Raw genomic sequence first — 21,992 nt, 5'->3', positions numbered from 1 at the left:
AGCCACCCAGCTTGCAGTCATTTGCATGGCAGCTACATGAAACAACTATGGCACCAACATATCTCTGACCAACAACGTAAGTATCATTGTTCCCACAGCCAGGGTTTCTAGGGCTCAGTAATGTCCAGGAGGACTTCCTATCATTTTCCAATATTCAAAGCCCAGAATCCCTCACTCTCTTTCACTGGCTACATTCGAATTGCCTTCCCCTGCCTCTTCCCTCTAGTGTCCCTCTTTCTTGTCAGAGTCTTTTCAGGCACACAGAGATGAATTTAAAAATTGTTTAAATTAGCTGTTGGCATTTTTCCTTGATTTATGTAGATCTGTCATTGTTTGTTGGATCAAAAAGCCTTTCTTTCCTCCTTTTCTGTAATCTTTGCTTTCTGACCCAGAAATCTTTTCTGTCCTAACATCTATCTTCAGATTCTGCCTTTTCAATCCTTATAGAAAGTGATATGAGACAAATGGGTCCCGCATCTGCCAAACAAATCCTGTCCACCTCCCCTTGCCGTAGAATTGAACCATCCATCAGTTTCATCCCTAATCCATGTCTGAACTTGAAGTACTGGAACGCTGCGTGAATCCCATGAGACGTGTTATCCTGTTGCCTCTTCTTCCAAGACTTCTATCACCATAAATTTCCCAAACATGTTCCTTCATGGCATGAGCCAAACTTGACTAACCACAGCACCTTAAAAACCTTATTAATGACTGAAATGTTCTTTGCTGGCTTTTCCAGTCTCAATACCAAATTTTCCAAATCATATACAACCTCTAGCAGCTGTCTCAGTCACCAAGGGCAGATTCTCCCATTTTTCTTATTATTGATTCCCTGTCTGCAGCTTCCAAGGGCACTATTCAATAGTTTCCTGTGTCCTTGGCTCCCTCTAGGCAGCAGAGGGGGCCAGGGAGAAGTCCTCCTAATTAATTCTCTAAAATCTTGACTTTTCTGTCCTAGTTCTATCTTTAAGAGCACTTAGATATGCATATGTTTTTCCCTTTCATCTGTGACTACTGTAGGCTCTAAAATTAAAATTTTTCTCATGAGAAAGTGCCTCTCTTTTCATTGATTTTCAATCAATTCACCTTTCTCTGACATCTTCCACTTTTTTGGTCAGATCTAAGGCTATTGTTTCCTTACAAGTGTGCCATTTTCCACTGACTCTGAAAAAACTGACTCTTGCACACAATGTTTCAAGCATAGGCCTTTTAATTTTCCTCTTAACCCTTGGATTTGTAAAATTCTTTGACATTTTTGTCTATCACAGCCTAAGAAAATATCACCTTTGATCTATTATAAGGCTCTCCTTTCCTATTTATCTCTTCATTAGTAAGACCCCACCACCCCTCAATGATTAAATTTTTAATCTGAGTTCCTAAAATCCACAACCCAGTTCAGAGCCAATATGAGAAAATAGGGAATCAGAGGGCAGGGAAGCTCCAGAAGCCTTTGCACAAATCAGAACTCAAGCCCCTTTTTGGCCTAGAATTTGCTTACACTAAGGTAAAGAGGTACAATTTGGGAAAGTCTGTCTACCACTACCTACCCACGCCTCACTTTGCCTACCTACTATGCCAATGTCTAAAGGTGAACTATTAATATTTCACATAGTGGTGCTCGTTCATGCACAAGATATTAGCTGTTTTACAGTATAAAGTCTTGATTTTTCATCCTAACTGAGAAAAAGGAAAACAGAGAAAATTTTGGTATCAAAATTTGTTCCATTCCCAAATGCCTTAAAAAAAAAAGAAGGGGTTTATCCACTGTTTGCATGATGCCTCTTCCCAATAATCTACACATCAGCAGCACTTACAACGCCCAGTGCCCCAGCTGTGACAAAAGCCCTGATCTTTCTGACTCTTTGATTCCAAATGCTCTTTCTAATGTCTAAGACCATTTGGTCTCACCCACGCTGGGCACCAATATAATTTGGATCCATTGACAAATCTTTGCCTATTTTACCTCTAAAACCCAATGGTGAGAGTTTACCTAATAAAGAAACAGATTAAAAACTATACAATTGCAAACTGAAAAAAAAATGTTATGAAAGCAATGAATAGAGAATTGTGGTACAGAATACAGAAACAGACCTACTTCAGAGTCCTAGGCAAAGTCTGGGAGGAAATAGTTAAACTGAAAACTGAAGGTCAGGATGAATCTATAAACTGAACCCATGTTTATCTCCTTTCCACTTTCATTAATATTTGCACAATATTTAAAAATATATTATAATAGAATATTGTGCCAGTTGTCTTGATCTTTTCCTCTTGGCAACTCAAATTATGCAGAATCACAAATTTAATTTATGAATAAACTCACTTTGTATGTAAATTTTGTGGACTTTTTAACTATTAATTAATTTAATTACATGTCACTTACACTTAAATATTATCTTAAAATCCCCAAATGCAATTCCTTTTAGTTAAGAGGCATGTGCTTCACTATGTTAGCAACCTTTGTTAAGTAGGCAGAATATATCAAAGCATCATTCTCTCTTGAATTATAAGCAAAGCCTGCGCTCTAACATTACTTAAGAGATTGAAGATATTTACTAAATATGCATTAGCCAAATCAATGTTAGAAATTCTGTACATTTTTGCTATGAAAAAGAACAGAACAGATTCACAAATATGTAAAAAATAATATGTCTAACATTTGGCTGGAGAGATTATGGTATTTAAAAGCCCAAACAACATATGTTTTTAAATTAGTAAAATAGCATGTGAAAGGTTTTCCTGATAAGTGGCAATTGGAATACTAATTATGTAAAAGATTCAAAAAGAAGAAAGATGTAGGAAAATTCTGTGTAAGTAAGTAGAAAATGAATTTTTTTCTGTCAGGAGCTGCTGCATTCAGATCTCAAAAGGTTGGTAGCTAGAACTTGGCAGTTTACTCTTTTATCCCCATCAGTCTAGTTGGTACTAACTAACAATACATTTCCATCAGCTAATTCCAACAACAGCATAAACTGCTATTCAAAGTGATTCTTTTAAATGTATTCCTCTTTGTTTAGAAATACAGTGGAGCACAATAAAATAAAGAAAGAGAGCATATGTCCATCAAGGATTTATACACAGATACTGATAGCCACTTTATTTATAATAGTCAAAAAGTAAAAACAACCCAAATGATCAGCAACAAATAAGAGGATACACAAACAGTGATATATTCATTCAATGGAACACTATTAGAGCCATAAAAAGGAATCATCTACTGATACAGGCAAAGCTTGAATGAATTTCAAAATAAATATTCTGCATGAAAGAATATAGACCAAAAAAATAGTACATACCATATGATTCCATTTTTATAAAATCTAAAAAACACACACTAATCTCTAGTGGCAGAACAGAAAGCAAATCAGTGATTGCCTGAGGGGTGGGGGCCAATGTGGGGGTGTGAGGACTGGGGAAGGCAGGAAGGCGGGATCGATTGCACGGCCGTGAGAAATCTTTGGGAAGGATGGATACATTGATTATCTTGATTGTAGTGATGGTTTTACTGATGTATGTCAAAACTCATCAAATCACACACCTTAAATATGTGTAGTTTGCCTCAGCCATAAGAAAAGATGAAATACTGTCCTTTTGCCACAATAGGGATAAATTCTGAGAAAACATGCTAAACTAAATAAGCCAGATGAAAAACTTAAGAACCATATGATTTCACTCATGTGTGGGATGTAAAACTGAAACTCATAGACACAGAAAATAGTACGGTGTTACCAGAGGGGAAGGGGTAGGGAGGTAGTAAAAGGGAAAGGGGGCCAAATATATGGTGATGGAAGAAGATTCGACTTTCGGTAGAGGGCACACAGTGCAATACATAGATGATATAACCTAAAAATGCAGACTTGAAACCTATATAATTTCATTAACCAATGTCATTCTAATAAATTTAATTAAAAATAAAAGTTAAAAATATGTGTAGTTATTGTACTTCAGTCATTTTCAATAAAACTATAAAACAAGAAAAATTATGTGAGTAATATTACAATGGATTGAACTGGGATGGGTAGAGTCAGATGTTAGGAGAATATTCTAAGATTTTAGACAATACATTTTCTAGGATAGGATTTAAGTACTACAAAGGGTAATTGTAATTAACTAAAAAAGGTACATGAAAAATTAAAACTCTGAGTTGTATTTTTTAAAATATCATTTGTGTACTTCAAATTATTACAGGTATTCATCAGTTTAAAAAAATACTTTAATCCACCCTGACTGGTGTAGCTTAGTGGATTGAGCACAGGCTTGCGAGCCAAAGCATTGCCGGTTTGATTCCCAGATAGGGCACATGCCTGGGTTGCAGGCCATATCCCCAGTATGGGGTGTGCTAGAGGCAACCATACATTGATGTTTCACTCCCACTCTTTCTCCCTCCCTTCCCCATCTCTCTAAAAATAAATAAATAAATAAAATCTTAAAAAAATACTTTAATCCAAGGTGTTCCCTGATAGATGTCTGTTGAGACCTGTTGTATAGAAAGATATGCAATTTACCTATTAATCATTTATTTCCGATTTGCACATAGTTTATTTTCAATAATGACTTAAGAAGAAATACATCAATTATTAAAATGAAATATAGGTATGTACACCTTGAAGGTAAACAAGAACTTATTCTTTTAGTTTCAAAAAATCACCTACCACTTTTTTTTAACCTGAGCATAAACACTTTTATTACCTGAGTTTTTTGTCTTGTTTTGTTTTAAAATGAGCTTTCAAGAAAGGAAGAGGATTTGATTTGCTTGCCTTTTGGACCTTAATCTCCCTCAGCTGGAACTCCCACCCCTTGCCTTCTAGCACACAGCCCTGTGCTCTGCCACCCCGGCCTGGCCTTGAAGCGATGCACTCAAGAAGCTTGCCTAGCTAGAACTGCTCCTCTAGAGGACTGCTGATTTGGGCATTTTTTCCTCTCATCATTTCTTCTGAATTTTCTTTTATCGTTTTTTTTTAAATCTCTTTCTCTCCAGCTTGGCCCTCTTCTTGCAGCCCAGAGGCAGTGCATACTAGGACTTGTTCCACTGCCAATGAGCATGACACAGCTCTTTCCTAGGGTCTTGAGGTGGACCAGGTCGTCATTGGATGCATTGTACACACCATCAATAACCCTTGTTTGGCCCGTACAACACTCTGAGCCCCAGGAGAGGTTGCCCACATCCAGCCTCAAGGCTCAGTCCTTCTTGTTGGCTCCCCGCACACTAACTGTGTGTATGCAGCAGGAGTCAATCTTAGTCTTGGCAGCAGAGCCTCCCAGCTCATATGTGGGATGCTTCTTGTGGTCGTGTTTCCTCTTGCCCTTGGGTCATGTGCACTTGTGCCACTTGCCCCAAGAAATGCCCATGGCTTGGCACCAGCTGGAAAGAGAGCTACCATTTTTAAAACTATGAGATTATATAGTATTTTAGATGGCATTTGCCTTGTCCTTGTCCAAGTCATACTAAATTCCATATTAATAATCTCTTAAATATGTATATGTCATGGATAAGTTTGGCATGTACTGGGTGCAAGAATATTTTCTAAAATTTAATAACATCACTTTACAGCCTAAAATAGTATGGCTATATTCACCAGCACGATATTCTGGGACAAATCAAGTTTTCCTCCAAATAGATTCTAAGCTATTTCTTGAGAAGGAAATTAATCATGCTCACCAACTACCTTGTGGACCTTGTTTTGCAGAGACGGATTCATCCAGGTAAGAATGATGATCACTCGGTGGAATATGTTCTAATTATTTGGTCTACAAATACATGGGTCTTCTTCAATAGGCACCTCAGAACACCAGTGCTCCCAGATCAACCCGGGAAATGAGACTTTATTGTTTAATACCAGCTCCTGTTTAAAGTCAGCAATATTTAAGGAAAAGAATACTAAAGGACTATACATCTATTTCTCTAGAACTATCTTCGTACCAGGTAGATTACTATTAAATTCTACACATGAGAATCTCTAAGATTACCCCCCACAAGAAACATCTTCAATAAATTACATTTTAATGTTATGATTTCAGTTTTTGTCTGAGTACTACAAGAAATGCCCATGTGAAATAAGACCGAATTTTTTCTAATGCTATTTTTAAAAGATTTATATGGTTCACTGTATTTTAAAAATATTAATTTTACTGTCCCTGTGAAAGCATTCACTTCTTTTAAAGTTTACTATAAGGGGAAAAAGCTTGTGTCTAGAAGAAATATATAAGCTTTCATGGTGTTCTTTCTTCCTTGGCTGATAGATCTCCCCCACTTCCTGGCACTTCCTCATACCTCCAGTTCCACCCTGCTAGGACCCACCTGGCCGGGCACCTAGAACAGGTCTTAGATCTTTCACTCCTTGAAATACAGCCAGTTCTAAATCTCCTTTTCCCTTTGCCTCATATTTTTCTTCTTCTGATGCTCTACATTAATTACCTCAGAAAGCAGGCAGCACCAACAAATGAGGGAAAATAATTTAAGTGTATATTTAAAATTAAAAATAAAAGCAGACCAGGATGAATCAGACTATTTCCATTAGGGACTTGTGTGCTATACTCAAAGAGTCATGATTCATTAAAAGTCAATATTCAGGTTAAAATTCCAAAACAAATACTGCATATTGTAGCACTACTCACCAAAAACAGGAAACATTTTTTTATCTAAATTTGTATCTCTTTAATTTTATAAATCTAAAATTGCTTCCCCAAAAGTTGTCCTATTCACAAAACTGCAGCAGAAAACTGGAAAGAGAAAAAAGAGTAAAACATTTGACTGAATATTTTAACAATATTGACTCTGCTTTGGTCAGTGGAAGTAAATTAGTGACTGAGTCTGCTACTGACACATTTTTAAATATAAAATCTGCTTTTTTAAAATTCCCACTAAATGAATATTGGATGACATTTTAATTTATTTTTTATTACTGTTCTATTACAGTTGTCTCAATTTTTCCTTCTTTGCCCTCCTCTGCACAGCCCACTCCCCACTCCCACAGTACATCACCACACCATTGCCCATGTCCATGGGTCTGAATGACATTTTTAGACCTCAGTTTAAAAAACATCAAATTACTACCCTTCCCAGAAAGTTCAAATGTCTCTGTCTAGCATTGATGGACCCATATTCTAACACCCAACCTTCAGATGTGGAATGAGACCGGGGAATCCTTCAGCAACCCTGAAGGTCAGAGTGTATCACTAGGAATCTTGTCATACTTAATGCAAGCCCTCATTCAAAGGGGTGGTCCTGGTGAGAGGTGTGACCTTAGCTTTGTATTGGGCCTTATGATCTCATGGTGCTTCAAAAAGTATGAAGAGATGCCTAGACCTCCATTTGCTCCAAGCACACGGACAAAATGAGCAGCACCAGCCCTTCCAATCTGTAGCTCCAGGAGAACAGTTGAAGGGGCACCTTCTGTAGACATGGGAAACTGGGCCTCAGCAGCCTAGGAAGAGCCTAAGGCCCTCCTCTGTCTCCCACCACATAAACATTTAGCCCCAAACATTTTTAAAGTGTATTACATTATCTGTTCAAGCTTCTGCCCAGAAAGACTCATCACTACACACACACACACACACACACACACACACACGCACACACACACACCCATCATTTCCTTTTTGAATGAAAGATGGTGAAGAAGAATGGATTCTGAAATAGGAGAAAACTGGTTCTTGTCCTGGTTCTGCCACTAATGAAACCATTGAAATTTTATGAGTCTCAATATCCCCTCCTACACAAAAAAATGACTTAGATTAAATAATCTCGAAGATCTCTTGAGAGCTAATAATCTAGAATCAGTATATAATGGCACTGCCTTTGAAAAGAACAGATGGAAAAGACAAAAAGGGGTAAAGAGCAGGACAGGACACCTACCAGAACCTGAGCTCTTGACTGACTTCTGACCTTCAGCCATCCTCTACGGCTAAACCCAAAGGAAGGCCCATTCAGGACCTGCATGGGCCCTTAGAGCAACCACCAATGTCAGCAGTCATTTACATGTTCAGATTCAAGCTTTCACTCTAAGGATTTCTTTTGATTTTTTGCTATCTCAGTCATACATTCAAATTATATTTTTTATATTTTATCCACTGTTTACAATTTCTATAGTTAGAGTCTTCAGGTTATTTCATTACACTGACAAAATTAGAAGTCCACTTTTTAAAAACATTTATCCACTAATTACAGGTAACAAAGCCATAGGAAACAATAGTATGGACAGCATCCAAGTCAATGCATCCCTGTAACGCAGTATCCCAGACATTTGCACCATCAAGATTGGGGAAAATCATTGTCTAATGTAGAGGTATGAATCTGAGCATGCCTACCCTAGAACTTAAGCTCATATAGATTTAGTACTCAGTACTATTTAATATCTTTCTGAGATATTTAAGTTGCAACAATAATCAGAAGAACCAATTAGATTTTCCACCAAAAATGACACATAAAATTTAAATTTAACCAAATAACATTAATTTGCCCATCTGAAAGCACAAGTAAGGCTTCAACAGTGTTATCCACCAAGGGTGGTGGCCAAATCCTGCCTTGGCCAGGTCAACCCTTCTCACTCTAGGTTCCTGAAAGAGCTACCACATGAGGACATGACTCATGGAAAATGTAATTCCCACTGTCTTGTTAGCTGGGCACACAGAGCTTCCAGCACAGGATCTGTGATAAATCTCAACTGCAGCACCTGGCTTAGACCTTGAACCAAAGTAGGGCCTCTCTGTTCCTATTAAATCTCAATATTATCATCAACTACAGCCTGAAACAATAAGAATTTCCAAGCACCTAAGTGCTTTTGTGAGAGGGAAAAAACCCACAACAACTAGGCCCAAAGGAGTCCAAGGCTCATCTTTCATATCCTCAGAACCAATGGATGCAGCCGAAAGGGAAGGGAGGGCTGAACAGGAGGACATTCTTTTTCAATACTGCAGGTCTGGCTCAGCCCTGACTGAGAGAGCCCAACCAGAGTCCTGAAGTCTGGTCAGATTAGCATCTCTTTGGAAACATCAGAGGTATGGAGAAATTGAAAAGAAGTCGTAGTAGAGGGAGAAAGGACTTCCTACCATTCACATATCCAAATAAACAGAAACTTATTGTTCTAACATCAGATAAAACATGCCATAGTGTTAACTACATACATACATTGTTTTAAATACATATAAACACTGCATGTAGAGAGATTATGAGTGTATATATGAAAAGATTTCTGACAAGGGCAACATTTTGCTAAATGGATTAATTCCTAAAATAATAAGAATTTGTATGTACATCTCTCAAACAAGTTTTGGACTGGAAGCATTGTAGTCCTATGTCCACATAAACAAACCCTCATTGTAGCTAGAAATACAGAAATAGCCTCATTATACAGACTGGATAGTACATGAGACTCGCTGAGATACTACTTGTAAGCCACTTTGATTTTCTGTAAAAAGAAATATAACATTGAAATAAATAATATCAAAAATAACAAGATGAAAAATAATTAGAAATTTGAGATGAGATTGCCAGATGAAAAAAAGTGAATTTTCAAATAATCATGTCTAGTTGTTAAAATGAGTGTATTATATAGTAATTTGGAAAGTGTTCGTAACCAAATGAAATTCTATTTATAGGTAGTCAAGTTCATATTCATGCATGTATTTCAATATTTTACAATAATATCAGAAATAAAAATCCCAAAATTAATCCATGAAACAGATGTTAGAACTTAACTTTGTAACAAGCCACTAATTCATGAACTGGCACATTCAATTTATTTAGAAAAAGGGTAGCAATAATATCTACTACTTATTAATACCTAATCTGTCCCAAGCACTTGACATATATTTTTGAAAGAGCTCTATTTGGTGGCAGTCTCATCCACATTTTGCAGATGAGGAAACAGAGGCTCAGAGAAGGAACTAATGCAGCACCTGTGGTTGGAGCTGGGATTTGAGCCAGTCTTTGTCATCACACTCACATGACAAATGTGGCCTCTCCACCAATCATTTGTAATACCATCTCATGGAGACACAGCGTTTCTCCTGAGGCGCCTTACTGGAAAAGATGATACAATTATTGAGTAGGCCATTGTTGAGTCAGGTGCTCCACCTAACACCAACCCAAACAGCCTTCAGGAAACATTGAGCCCCACTGCTCTGCACCCTCCACTCTGACCTGGAGCATTCCCAAACCCCAGGCCTGGCCTCACAGTCAGATGTGGCTGTGGCTCTTCCACCCATACTGCACATCATCCATTTGTTCATTGAACACACATTTGTGAACGCCTGTGTGTGCCAGGGACTGCTAAGCAAGGGAATTTTTAAATAAATAAGACAGACAGCCCTTCAAACATTGCTATGCTCAGACCAGGAATCCCAAACTCGAGTGCTTTTGAAGTCTAGGTAGGTAATACAAATGATTGAAGCAAGCCAGATGTGAGCAACACAGAGTGCTGAAACATGGGATGGTGAGGCAACCCAGAAATTTAAAATCTTGTGCGAAGGTGTTACCCTTCCTCAGGCTAAGAGCAAAGGGAAAAAGTGTTACTGGAGCCCCAGAGCCTGGGCTCAGGGTGGGAGCTGGACTGCAGCCCAGAAACACCGCAGAAGCTGGAATTACAAAGGAGACACACACTGGCTTCCCTGCTCCCCACTTCCTCCCACCTCCCTCAGCTTCCTCCCATTGACCTAAATGAATAAGGAAGCCAATGAATAAGGAAGACTGAGAAATACAGTGCTGAGGGGGCAGGCCCTGTGACACTGGGGGAGGGCAGGGTACAGATACGATTGTACACAGATAAGTCACTATCACTGTACAGTCCAGTTTCCTTGCTATGGGATTCTTGATCCCCGGACCCCTTCTCCTGCCAGGGGATCAATCTCCCCACCTACAGCCCCAGCCCTGTTTTTACTGCCTTTGTTTGCTGCACACATTAGTGCTTAAGGACTGCCTGTCCCACTTTAAACCCTGCCCTTAACTCTGCTTAACTCCAAGGAACTCACAGGGCTCCAAACCTTGGTTCTACCTTGTCATCTACTCCCAGGAGTCCCTCCTACTCTGTAGGCCATGCTTATGAGTTTTTTAATCAAGATTTAAATTGTTGCCCTGGCTGGCGTAGCTCAGTGGATTGAGCATGGGCTTGTGAACCAAAGGGTTGCCAGTTCGATTCCCAGTCAGGTCACATGCCGGGGTTGCAAGGCAGGCCCCCAGAAGGAGATGTGCGAGAGGCAACCATACATTGATGTTTCTCTTCCTCTCTTTCTCCTTCCCTTCCCCTCTCTCTAAAAATAAATAAATAAAATCTTTTTTTAAAAAGATTTAAATTGTTAGGCATGGAGATTGTCACAGCTCCATGTCAGCTGTCAGCATGCTGCCAATAGAATTTGCTCAGAGGCTGACATTTGGGTAATATTCATAAGTAACTAAAATAAAAACTAATGCTTCCTCTCCCTCACTAGGGCATAGTAGGAAAAAAATGGCAAAATACAACCATTCACATTTAATGAATAATTTATTTACTTTTGAAACTGTATTAGAATCTGGACTGTGATAAATCCACTAATTACACATTAAAACAAGGCTCATTCACTCCTTCAAAATTGCTCCAAACGGCTTAGCACAACTTCCAGCTGAACTTTTTTTTACCTTTGGTCTTATGTTGAATAGCACTGATGGGTTCTCCAAGCAAAAACTGTCACCTTAATTATTTTACCTTAGTGAAATACAGAACCAAGAGGAAGACTGGAATTATTTGTTCCAGTCTATTGAATCAGAAATCAAAAGCCTACTAGCAAGTAATTTTAAATTTCACACACGAGACTTAAATTGTCCAATATCTATTTTAATGATTTTAATTGTATATTTTCCATTATCATTTAGTCCCCTTATACCTAACCCCCCCCTGCAATTGCCACACTGTTGTCCATGCCCATGAGTCCTTTTTCTCTTTTGTTTAATCCCTCAACACCCTACCCTCCCTGTCTTAGCTGTCATCCTGCTATCTATGAGTCTGTCTCTATTTTGCTTGTTAGTTCAGTTTGTTCATTAGATTCCACATATGAGTGAAATCATATGGTATTTGTCTTTCTCTGACTAGCTTATTTCACTTAGCATAATATTCTCCAGGTCCATCTATACTGTTGCAAATGATAAATCTTTCTTCTTTTTTTACAGCCATGTGGGAATGTGCCTGAAGGACCCAAAATACTAATTTGAAAGAACATGAGCACTCCAATGTTCATTGCAGCATTACTTACAATTGCCAAGATATGGAAGCAGCCCAAGTGCCCATGAGTAGATGAGTGGATAGAACTATGGCACATAGTTCTGTCTTTGGCACATTTACACAGTGGAATACTGTTCAGCCATAAAAATATACACTCACATTCCAGTCCACTCTCCTTGGCTGCCAGGTTACATCAATGCCACACAAACTCTCATTATATTAACAATGGCTGTTCTGTTTGTATTATGATTAATTCACTTAATTTTAAATACTTTCATTTACTAGTCATCAAATATTTCCTCACTATAAAAAATGTTTAGAAGGGCTCTTTGTAACCTTACATCTATCAGAATGGCTACCATGAATAAATCAATAAACGACAAGTGCTGGTGAGGATGTGGAGAAAAGGGAACCCTAGTACACTGTTGGTGGGAATGCAATCTGGTGCAGCCACTGTGGAAAACAATACAGAATATCCTTTAAAAATTAAAAATGGAACTCCCTTTTGACCCAGTGATTCTACTTCTGAAATATACCCCAGAGATTCCTAAACACCAATGTAAAAAATATGTATGCACCCCTATGTTTACAGCAGCACTATTTATAGCAGCTATAAACAAGTAGCCAAGATCTGGAAACAGCCTAAGTGCCCATCAGTACATGAGTGGATCAAAAAGTGTGATACAGTTACACGACAAAATCCTACACAGCAGTAAAAAAGAAGAAACTCATATTTTGCAGCAGCATGAATGGACCTGAAGAAAATTATGCTAAGTAAATTAAGCCAGTCAGTGAAATGAAAATACCACACAATCCCACCCATCTGTGGAATCAAAGGAACATAAAAATTAACAAACAAAATAGTAACAGAAGCTTAGATACATAAAACAGACTGACAGCTACTAGAAAGGGGTGGGGAATGGGATGAAAGATGGTGAAGGGATTAACCAAAGAACATTTATGCACAGCCCATGGACACAGGCAACAATATGGGGATTGGCTTGGGGAAGAGAGAGGATGAGGCTGGGTAGAGGTAGGGAAAGGGAGAAAAAGTGGGAACAACTGTAACAGCATAAACAATAAAACTAAAATTTTAAAAAGAGGGCTTTTAATGAATTATGGAAGATTAAAATAAAATGGCACCTCTGAATAAAATGCACTTCACCTTCCCTTCTAAATTTAGGTTCCCAGGGCAGGACACCCTCAGACCCGAGCCATGTCTCTCCTCAGCTGGGAAAAAGCTGAGAGGTTGCCTTCAACCTCAAGACATCACCTGCTCCATCAGTCTCCCTTAGTTTGAGAACTCAGTCCTTTTCCAGGGTTCCTTGCCCTCCCCGCACAGGTGCAACTCTTCAAGCTCCATGTCACAATGGAAGCTGACTTTGTATTGGTAGATTGATTTCTAAGAAACTTTCAGAAAAATAGGAGCTTGATTAATATTATTAGCTCAACTTCTTCATTTTATTTAGGGAAACAATGTAAAATATTTTATGTGGCCAGGTTATGGTGACCTGTACAAAATTATCTCTGATTCATTTTTTCAGAAACCGCACCAAGCGATTTCTAAACCAAGCAAATTCAGTGTGACTTTTAATTTTTATCCTAAAAAATATAAGATAACCCTTTTAAGCAAATCTCTCCTCTGTTATAATCAGACGGTTTTCTAGGAGTTGCTTTCTTTGCTTGCCTTATATCATGAGCGCCTCCATTCTGAATGGATTGCCTTATATGTTCCAAAAATTCCCTCAACATGTCTTCTCTTCTGACATTACTTCTCTTCCTGTGATCATCACTGTAATGACTTTGTTTTAGTTGTATATTTCTTAGTCATTTCAAAGGTAAATGGGGGAGAAAAGAGGCGAGTGCAGACACCATCTATTGACTGGAGAGTGCACACTGGGTTCTCATTTAGAGAGAGAAGCCCAGCAGCAGTGAGGAGAATGAATGGCTAGAATGTGAGACAGGAGGCTGGGAAATAGTGGCTTCTATGATCATTCAGATGAGAATAAAGAAAGCCAGAATTAGAGACACATCTGAGGGATGGAAAGGAAAAAATATAATGGCCCCCGATTTCAGCAAAAATTTACTATGTTGGTGGAAAGACAAAACAACACGAAACTCAATCTGAGTTTCTCAGGCTTTCGTCCTATGGGCCATATAAAGATCATGCAAAAAGTAATATCTCGAATTTCAATGGTTTTCCCACCTGCTCAAGCAAGACCTCTTGCCTGAGAAGAGTCTCCCTTTGTTACTTGAGGAGTTGCCGAGGAGTGGCTCACAAGTGCTCACAATTCCAGCTGGAATCCACTGCTCCAGTGAACACCAGAGATAACTGAAGTCCTCGTATAACCATGGGGTAGTCTAAAACAGCTGTAATCAAGCTGAAGCCATGGAGCTAGAGCCTCTTGCTGAGCTAAGGTCAATATGTCCTTTTTCTTAGAATGAGTTCTTGCCCAAGAAGAACTTCAGTCCTCATGTAAGTAGTCCTCCGGTGTGAACATACCCATCCCACAGTCCCCACTGGATACACATGGATATAGCTGAATTCCATTTGAATGCAAACTGTGACTTCCCTCCTAACCACCCCCAATAAAACCAAAATAAACATTTAAAATAATACAAAGTAGCAATTTATTAAATTCTAAAACAAAATATAGACAACAATTAATATGCATACTCACAGATAAGATTACTGTAGTTAAAAAGAAGTTGTCTGAAACAAAGGAGAATTGTAATTGAAGGTCTTTGAGATGCAGGTAGTTTTTGCTTCTTTTTCCCAAGCATTCTCTCTCAGTCTCTGAGTCCCTCCCTCCTTCTCTCCTCTCACTGTTTGCTTCTATAGCAAACATTTAAAAAGTCTGTTACCAGACCAAAGGGGTCCATTTCTCACCATGCATCAAAGCCCTATAAGATGTAAACAGGAATTCACAGGTGAGAAAGTAAAGGTTTATTTTAAGGAAATGGTGTCAAGCCCAGATTCACAGGTGGATCCCTGCTCAAAGACCTGGTTCCCATGGTTTGTGGGGAGGGAGGGTTATATAGGGGCGAAGTCATTAATCACTGGTTGCTAAAGGAGTTGAGGTCATCGGCTGTACTGATTGGTGGGGCCTGGGGTAGAATACTTGATCAGTGTGTTAGGCCCTGAAGTCAGCCAAGGTTTCATTCTGTCTGGTCTCATGAGGGTGTGGTCAGAACAGTAGTTCAGCTTTCCTGGGCCTGAGGCTGAAACACAACTAAAGTCAAGATGTTATCTGTAGCTTAATCAAAACTCTGATTCTCTGGTAACAGACCTGAGGCTTTGTTCTTGAAGACAGTTTGATGCTGATTAGAATCTGATGTCAGGAGGGCTTAATGATTAAGGAAGGGAGTGGACAGAGAGAAAGCAAGGGTCATGTTAAAGAAATGGAGTTTCTGCCAGGTCGAAAATCTATAGACTGAAAACGAAGCAAGTTTGCCTTTCATTTAGTACCAATTCTATTGGTAAATGTAGGTTCTGGCTACAGCAGCTTGAAATGACTTCTGTGTCTCTGACCTTCTCTGGGAATTTCTGAAGTGTGCTCTGCTGCAGGTTCTGCATAAACTGGATCTGTTGTTTCATGACAGCTGGATTGAAACTAGAGCTATTATGGATTGTCAGAGAGTGTGAACAATGGTGCTGATGAACACTGAGAAGAGAGAACCAAAGACTTAAGTGGATAGGAAGATAAGGCAGAGAGGGGAGGGGCAAAGGCCAGCATTTCCAACTTGTCTCTTGGTGATTTTGAGCCATCCCTTCTTGCAGCTAATACTGACAGGGCAGATAGAGTTTCATCTTTAGCATCTGCCCTAGACTCTCCAGTTTAACTCTGCGTCTAAGGTTTGTGAGAACCTACTATATTAGATTTTCATTAACATATGGTTGTTTAGGAAATTGGCTTTTAAGGCACCAAAAAAAATTGGGGATTCTCAAGAATCACTGTCTCCACATATTTTCTGTAACTGTCTATTGATGGAAAGAAATAGATGCCATTGACTGGGCTGCAGTGGTAGTCCCTGCCGAGGATGCCTACAGGTACAACTTCTGTCACCCAAGAGGATGGAAATTCGAAATCCCTGACATGTTATCCCAAATTCATCTCAGAAAAACTTATAATGAATAAAACCTTTAAAAGAGCTTCCACTAATACCTAAGGCTACCAGAAGATATTGCCAATATTTTGTTAAGTGAGAAGACAAAAATAACAGGTATAATACAATCTCAATTTTGTGTGTGTGTAAAAATATATATAGAAAAAAAAAGCCCACAAGAAATTATATCAATGTTTTGGGGTTGTGTTAATTTATACTTTCATCTTTTATTTATATATTTAAAATAGCAACGTAATAATGTAGCTATTTTTTGTAGAAAGCATCCTATGTACCAGAACTAGTGCCAATACTGACACCTCTGAGGTCTCAGTAGTACCACTTAAACTTGAAAAACAACAAAAAGTTGGACCAGTAATTTGCCTTGATTCTGTCAGCTCATGGGGAGAGAGAGGGATCCCAAAACTAGTCTCTCAGCCTCACGTGTCCTCATACTTAATTACACATGTTACTTTGGAAAGGTAAAAGAAAGAGCTTTCTTTTTCAATGGACTGTGGTGAACAAATACAAAACTTCAGTTAAATGCAATAACTTATTACCTTTATTAACTTTGTTTAGTGAATATCCATTGATCTGGAATTATTACATGTCCTACTGATTTATCACGTATGGCTCCTGTGATAACCTTTATCCTAAAAGTTAAACTATGTTACATATATTTACTCTATGTTAAACTTATGATTGGAAGCTACTTTCAAAGCCAGCTAGTGCTACTAAGTAAGCTAATGGCTGCGGAGACCTTTGTCCTAATGGGAACGTCCTTGCTCCTACTGGTACGGTGAGCACAGCTGAAGGAACTGCTGGAGACAGCTAAGGATCAAAAGATCAACTTTTACAGACTAATCAATGGTAATTGACTTGTTCAGAAATTAGCTCCCAACCCAGGATATTTCATTGATTGCAATAAATATCTATAATTTTCCCACTGCTTCTCCTCTCAATTCATCCATTTGTCTAAATTCTGTTGGGTTCATTAATTTTCATTTTACTCATACATGTACTAAGGACTTTAACTTAATCATTAGCACATAAATTAGAATAAATCTGTTTTAAAAATACTGTCTTTTTTTTCCAGCTATCTTCATTAATTCCTGACCAGTTCAACTTAGTAACATTAATGCAAAATACATCTTTAGTTCTTTGCAGACATCAAGTAGGTTGGAGAAAATAGCATTAAATTAGCATGCCTAAAGTAGCTCATACCAAATCATACAAAAATGAAGAGAAGCAGTTTGAAACTGAGAAGAAAGCAATAAATGGAAAATGCAACTGTGAACACTTCCTGTGTTCACTCTCAATCAGAGTCAGTGGAAATGAATATTGTACCATACGTTGGTCCCAGCTAACAGATGAACCTGTTTTTATCTCACTGTTGGAGGGACAGTGGCTTCTGTTTCTGATTCACTAGTGGTATGAAAATGTCTAACTGCATTTTACCCCTTTATCTTCTCAAGAGGTGACATAAAGTGCTCCATCCACTGGGGTCTCATTGCAACATAAGGTATATATTCTTTAAGGAACTATTTAATAAACTCTTTGAAAATCTTGGTTTACATTTGAACAAAAGAGCTAAGCCATAGTAAGTCTTTTCACAGTAATCACTGGCCAGCTATTTGTGAGTGAGATATGGCCTAAGTCTTGTCACTGATTCATTCCATCTCTGAGGCTGCACTGCTGCTGTCTTCTAGCTCACAGGCTGAGCTCTTACCCTTTTTGTAGGTAGAAATGTGCTGAATCTCTATTATGCTGGTTCAGAAGGTTGATTAAATTAATTCAACGCTTGACTCACATCATGGACTGCACAATAAATGCACAACTTTTATTCTGCCACTGAGATTAAGTGGAAAATTTAATTCAACAAATATCACCAAATATCTATTTTGTGTAGAGACTTAGAAGGATTCCATGGGGTACTGTAAAGAGACATAAGTCTTGCTCCCTGCCCTAAAGTTTTAGTTAGTAATTAATAATTCATAGCAAAATATGATCTATGAATGACTAACAGAAGGAAACATAAAGCCAGCTGAAGATATTCCTGCAGAGGAGGCATTTCAACTTTAGTAGAGAAGTCATAAAGTAGGGAAATTGAGTTTTGAAAAAGGAATTCAAAGCAGAAGGATCCAAAGCAAGGACAATGTAGCAAGAACATACTGGCAAGTTCAAGGACACATGGGTAGTTCAGTTGAGTGTAGGAGGCTTCAAGAGATAGAAATGAAGGTAAAGACAGAACTTCAGCATGCAAGACGTCTATTGAAGGCCTAAGAGCACAAGTTTCTGAGCCTTGGTTCCCTTGTTTTTTAAATGAAGATAGTAATATTTACCAGATTGGCTTCTATTAAGGGTTAAAGTAAGCAGTGTATGTAAAAGCACTTTATAGCACGGGTGATTACAATTACTCTACAGAAGACTTAAAAGTTATGCAAAGACAGAGTTGCAAACTGATGGCCCATTGACTGTTTTGTTGGTTGGGTTTTTTGTGGGGGTTTTTTTTTTGCTTTTTTTTTGTTTTTTGAGGGGATGACATGCAGATTGTTTTTAAAATAAGAACATTTCAAATAAAAAACCATATTTTCAGGCTTCTCTTGAACAATACCAAGATCTCATTGCTGGCCCCACAAACTCACTTGGCAATGATGGGCTAAACTAATGTAGCAGCGGGCCTTTATAGAGATCATGCACTCTCTAGCTTGCAACACAACATCCATTGCCTGTTGTCTTAATCCAGACCACTTCATTTACATCACTGCCCCATCGTGGGGTTTGGCCACCTCTGTGCTATAAGGGTTACCCCTTCAGCGATGGTCCTCTCTATCTAGCCATCATCAGACACCATGGCCACTCCAGGCAGATCCTAACCCAGTGATAACCCAGCCTAACAGTTATCCCTCTCCACTAGTGGTTGAAGTATGATGATTCTGTTTTCTGCCCAAACCTGAGAGGACAAATATTGTTGGAGATTCACATAATCATGCTGATTGGAGTCACCTCAGATTTCTGACCACAAATCTCAAAACAGTCTTGAAAATACTACAATATTCCACTGTATTTTCCTGGTATTCACTCCTGTGCTTTCTAAGATTTTTCTATCTAGGCTTGTCTTTCTTTAAACTGACAGCACTCCTCTAATCTCACCTCATCATCATGCTCACCAATTCCATTAGTCTTTCTGTAGATGAACTCACATGCTTTACTCCTCTCTGTTACAGTAGGAGTGTCCATGATCCTAACCCAGCCACCCTTCCCCTGGAAGTACACAATCCCATCCCCTCCAGCATGTGCAAAGACAGTGCTTCTTCAGTGATTCCCTTGCTCCTGTATTATCTATGTTTCACTTTTGGATCATTCACATCATGTAACGTCACTCTCTATTTTTTTTAACTGATTATTTTTCCATGTCCTTGAATTCTTTTTTTTTCTCAATCTCTCCACCCCCTAACCTCTTAAAAACTGTCTCACTGAATCCCATATACTCTTCAGCTACTGTCCAATTTCTCTAGTTTATTCAAAACAAAATTCCCACAAAGAAGTTCTTCTACTTTCTAAACCTCCTATTTTTTCCTCAGTCTACTCCATTCAGGAAATACAGCTTTTGTCTCCATCACCGCAGTGAAATGGCTTTAGTTAACAACTACCCTGATAATCTCATCTTGTCAACATCAATGTTGAATTTCTAGTATTCAACTGACCTGACTTCTCAGTAAGAGTTAATGGACTGGACCACTCTCTCTCTCTAGATTTCTCTGCTACTTCACTGATTTGATATTCCTCTCATGGCTTCTATTTCTCATCTCTTTTGCTGGAGTACTCAACCTCTAAATGGTGGAGGGCATCAGGACTAGATTGTCAGCCCACTTCTCTAAATATGCTTTTTCATTTAGTTTCATGGATTTAGATATCATTACATACTAATGACCCTCAAATTTATATCACCCTCCCCAGATATCTCTCCTGAACTCCAGACTAATATTCAACTGCTTACTCAACATATCCCTTTGGATGTCTAACTGGTACTGAAAACTTAAAATTGATAAAATAGAAACATTGACTTTCCAACATCAAAATATAGATACAGGCCTAGATCTAGGTTCAAATACAAACACAGATGTAATTAAAGAAGTAGACATAGATACAGGTATATCTACATACATTTTCCCACTATTTAGCCTTCCCCATTCATTTAGTAAACAAGTATTTATTGAGCACTTACCACTTTCTGTGTGTGTTCTAGGTACTTGAGGTATAAAACAAGGAGAGTTTACACTACAGTAAATGGCACTAACATTCACCCAGTTGATTAGGCCAAAAACCAGGATGCATCCTTGATTCTTCTCTCATGCTCCATGCCCTTGTCACCTCTAACCCCAAAACATCCCAAATCCAACCAAACCCAACCAGCTTGCTTCTGCAACCTAAAGCCAAGCCACTGGACTCTGCCATCTGGATTTCTGTCCTAACTGGTCTTCCTGAGTTCACTCTTCCCCTTACTCTTCACCATCTACACAAAAGCCCCAGTAACCTTTCTAAAGCATAAGTCAGATCGCATTGCTTCCCTTTCTAAGCCTCCGTAGGTCTTGCATTATTTCTATGGTAAAATACAAACTCCTGGTGATGCCTACAAAGTTCTGTATAATGTGGCCCCTCCTTCCTTAGATAAGGAAACGTAGAGAGAAATTGAACAAACTAAGATTACACTGTTGGTAAGTTGTAGAGCCAGGTAGTTTAACTCTAAATTTTATGCTCTTTCTTGATATACTATCCTGTCTCCCTGAGTATCTTTTGTTTATTGCATGGCATCCAACCAATGAACAAACTCCATTACGTGTGACCACTTGTCTTGGATAAATTTCTGTTGTGGTGCCTGGTTCTCTCTAGCCTGAACCACATCCTTTTAGAGTTCAACACCCACCCCTATCTCCAGTTTCAGCAGCTCTCTTTCCAAGGTTACATCTGGCTCTGGTAACTTTCATAGCTAACACAGAAAGACCCCAATCTTAGATTCCAAAGAGTAAGAATCCGAAAGACCTGGTTCACATTTTCAGCAGGTCAAAACAGAGGTTGCTGACCAGCTGTGGGTTGGCTCTTGGATCACATGGAAATATATGGATGCAAGAGAGCCTGGAAAGTGTAATTCTAGAAAGGACAACCGTTTCCCAGAGAGCTGGCCATATCGGCCATGCCCTGCTGTTGGACATTTGCATTTCTTCCAATTTCTACATTTATAGATTAAAAATGAACTAGAGTTATATATAATACTCTTTTATTATTTTTATTCAAGGCAGTTTATGACAAAATGATTTGAGGAATAAGATCACAGTTATTGAGTGCATTTATGATCTCACCATGGTAATTGTTAAAAATTTGAACAATTTGTCATGACTTAATAACTTTAATCACAATTTGTTTTCTATGGGGTCCATTTTGATTTAATAATCCAGACATTGCTCTTAAATAAAACATTTTATTATCAACTAGTAAATGATAAATAGGAATTGTCATTCTATGGAACTTTAGATAATGAAACAGTAGTTCAAGGATCATTTGGCCTAGTCAGATTCCTAGTCAGATCATTCCTAGTCAGATTTATCAATTTGCTATTTTTAAAAACTGACCAAAAACTTGTCACATGATGTTTGTTTTTAACTTATTTTTATTATATAATGCATAATCCCTGTAGCACTA

At 38.4% G+C, this 21,992-nt stretch overlaps 1 pseudogene; it reads right to left on the bottom strand.

Moving 5' to 3' along the window:
• Window positions 1-4,682: 4,682 nt before the first annotated feature.
• Window positions 4,683-19,532, bottom strand: LOC123821831 (annotated as a pseudogene).
• Window positions 19,533-21,992: the final 2,460 nt, after the last annotated feature.

This window comes from Phyllostomus hastatus, unplaced genomic scaffold, assembly GCF_019186645.2.
Source record: "Phyllostomus hastatus isolate PE091 unplaced genomic scaffold, TTU_PhHast_1.1 phas_contig_40, whole genome shotgun sequence".
Lineage (NCBI taxonomy): Eukaryota > Metazoa > Chordata > Mammalia > Chiroptera > Phyllostomidae > Phyllostomus > Phyllostomus hastatus.
This window is presented reverse-complemented; position numbering and strand designations above follow the sequence as displayed.